Source organism: Myotis davidii, unplaced genomic scaffold, assembly GCF_000327345.1.
Source record: "Myotis davidii unplaced genomic scaffold, ASM32734v1 scaffold172, whole genome shotgun sequence".
NCBI classification, from domain to species: Eukaryota; Metazoa; Chordata; class Mammalia; order Chiroptera; family Vespertilionidae; genus Myotis; species Myotis davidii.
The window spans coordinates 1,887,117-1,890,308 of record NW_006284343.1 but is presented as its reverse complement, the minus strand read 5'-3'; the positions used below and the strand labels follow the sequence as shown (position 1 = coordinate 1,890,308).

The 3,192-nt window shown below is 53.3% G+C and overlaps 1 long non-coding RNA gene across 1 annotated transcript in view; it reads left to right on the top strand.

The window, feature by feature from the left end:
- Positions 1-1,440: 1,440 nt before the first annotated feature.
- The window catches only part of LOC107184701, a 58,231-nt gene continuing 56,479 nt past the window's right edge, over positions 1,441-3,192 (top strand). The window contains exon 1 of the long non-coding RNA XR_001515600.1: positions 1,441-1,753. This is a non-coding gene — a long non-coding RNA (uncharacterized LOC107184701). The remainder of the gene's footprint in view (positions 1,754-3,192) is intronic.

Genomic DNA, 3,192 nt, shown 5'->3' with positions numbered 1-3,192 from the left:
TTTTTTTTTTTTTAATTACAAGGCAAAACAATCCTATTTGGTATTCAAGTGCACATTTGTTTCATTCTTTATTTCTCAGGGACCTTCTAGGCCTGGCTCTTTCTGTCTCTGCTCCCCAGTTTCCTGGTGAATTGGTCTTTCTCTTAATGAAGACTTTGGCTAAGGAACGTGGACCTAAGGACCAGGGCGTGTTGTGTCCACGTTGGCCTTTGTACTCTGACAGCGGCGCCCGCGGCGCCCGTCCCGTGGAGAGGAGAAATGCTCCTTGTGCTGTACTTAGGCCGCAGGCTTGCCCCTTCCTTTATCGTCAGGACTTAACTTTCAGGTCTCCACCCACTTCCATGGGCAAGTTCCTGGATCCCAAGTGGAAATAAACGCACGAGTGAACAAATGTTAAATCCCTACCTACCCTCTGCTAAGAAGAAGGTAGGGTTCATGGTGGGATGGCTTCGTTATGCAGGTTCCCTTTAAAGCAGGGACTTTGAGAGGAATGGCCACCCCTCTGTGTGAAAAGGTGTAGGGCTCCAAATGTATGGGTCATTTGTCCAGGAATGGGGGGGATGTGTGTATGCATGCACATGCGTGTGCACATGCACACACAGGCACGCCAAGAGAGAAAGACTCTTCACGCATGAGCAGATCTTGTTCATCAGAAAGCGCTAGCATGAGTTCTCTGTCATCATTGGTAATAGCTCCCGAAATGACTTGGGAAAGTTTAATTACGTTTGAGCCTCATTTTCAGCTCCTGTTATCTTTTGAACTCCCGGGGGGTGGGGGGATGGGGAGAATGGGCAGCCTGGACTCTTTCTAAAGGGCCTTTGTCTCCCCGGCCAGGTATTAAGTTGGTGGCGCAACAATCATAGGTACATTTGGTTCACTTTTCTCTCCACCCGCCTCCCCGCCCGCAGCGCCGTCCTGGGCCTGAATGTGGGCCTGTGTTCTCCTGGCCCACCGGCCTCAGCCCTGCACGGGGGACTGAGAGAGAATGGGCCACAGGAATGCACCCAGAACAGAGCCAAATTGTTCAAGCTGCGTGAAGAAGAAAGAAAAAACGGGAGGGGGGGGCATGGGGAAGAAGAAAAGCTTTCCTTGTAGGTTCGATTTCTCCGGAGATATTTGGAGGATAACACAGCCATTTTTTTTTTTTTTTTTTTTTAGTGAGGGGTGGTGGTGGGAAGGGGGAGCAAGAACGCGAGAGCCGAGTTTGATGGGCACAGTGGCCCATACAGAAAGGTGACATTTGAGAGAACAATGGCTGGGTTGTTTGGCCATGTTCGCTGCTATGAATGAAGCTAAAGAAACGCTGGCTTCTCAGGGCAGTGTCACCGCCCTTTTGGTCTCCCTCTCTCTCTCTCTCTCTCTCTCTCTCCTGCTCTCTCTCTCTCTCTCTTTCTCAGCTCCCTTATGAAATAAGGGCACACAGGTAATAAACAAAGCACTATAAAAGATCAGATCGAGGGCTTCTGTGGGCTCATTCAATGTCGGAAGCAAGCATTCTGCACACGGCCGCCCGTGCCTCCAGCTTCCGAGGCTGGTTCCAGACCAGGAGTAGCGGCGGGATCGGGCTAGACCCCTCTGTCCCTTTTGGCAGCCTCTCGGCGTGTATCAGGGCCACGTCCTTGGTCAGCTGTCCCACACCCGATGGCCCGGGGACCGAGGCAGAGGTGGCAGGGGAGAGAGAGACCCCAGGACTTGTGCACTCGGATTTTGGATTGTGACGCGACCTCCCTGGTCAGTCCTCAGGCCCGATCAGGTGAGTGAGGCGCTCGCCGCCTGGCTGAGGGAGCTGTTGTTCGTCACCGCAATCTGACTTTGTGGTCCCTTCAACTTTGACAGATGTTTGATTTCCGATTTGCATTTTTTCTTGGTTGCCATGGTGTAGGCAGTGGCGCCTGCCTGCAGGACCCTGCAGGGTCCTGTCCGGCTGCCTGTTCCGAGAGGCAGGCCAACGTCGGCACAGGAGTTGTGCGGCCAGACGGGCTCGAGTTGGGTGGGCTCGCTTGGTTTTGGGGGGAGACTCAGGGATGGGTGGGTGGACAGAGTGGGAATGAGTCTTCTCCCAACAGGCAGGCTTTCTCGCCACGCGTCTTCCTATTTTTGGCCGGGCCTCTGTCATCTCATCTCTTTCTAGTTCTCTTTTGCTTCTAAGTTGCAAGATTCACCAGAAGTGATGTTGGCTCTGTCTGATTGCAAAGAGAAGCAGTGTAGGTGCGTGAGCAGCGGGCACCAGCTGTGGATCTGATTTCCCCCCGAGTCAGTGCCCAGCGCCCTCATCTAGAAAGTTCACCCACCTGGCCGTGCCGGCTAGCTGGGCTCCCAGAGGCCGGGCCCCTGCATTGACAAGTCACTACAGCTGAAAGGGGGCTCCAGGCCTATGGGCTCTGTGCTCCATCAGAGCCTCACTCTGCTCTTCATTCCTGGAGGTCTGTACCCATCAGCCCTGGGGGTATAAGCCAGGAATAGGCTGGAACAAAATCAGACCAGCCTTGCAAAGAGAAGGAGAAGGTCTGAGGTTTGGGCCTGTGCGTGTGTGTGGACAGGCCCCACTAAATGTGAAATGCCAACTCCAGAGGTTTGCTTGGCAAAGCCCGAGAACGGCAGTGTTGTGCACGGATGGGAATTCCATCAGGTGCCTAGTTCTGGGCATCAAGGGAGAGAGGGGTCTGGCAGCGGTGGGTTCGCATCCACGTCTTCCTCAGTGAACACCTCCAATAGTGGCCCCGGGCACACGGGCTGTGGGGGGCTCTCTGTGTTTAGACAATACCAGAGGCACTGGCCAAACCCCAGGATTTCAGGTGCTTTCCAAATGACCCGTTTCTTGTGACTTATTTTAACCCCCATTTTGTGAATAGAGAAACCGATGCATCGGGGTTTCAGTTTTCAGTATCTCCCAGGTGCTGCAAAGAAAGTCTTTCTGGAGTTTAGCTAAAACCTTACACGTCCCCGATGAACAAGACTGTGTGTGTATGTGCATGTGCATTGAATGTGCATGTATTGTGTGTGCTTGTGTTGTGTGTGTGTTAGCACATACACTATGAAAGCGTACGCAGTGGGGCGCACACCGTGAACGTTGTATGAAACGGCGGATACTGCTTGTCCTGCTCAGATGTGTGTGTGAATATAACTGATCACACTGGAGACCCTGAGTCACTGCCGCCTGGTCACTCCGACCACCCGCACCTCTCCTGCCAG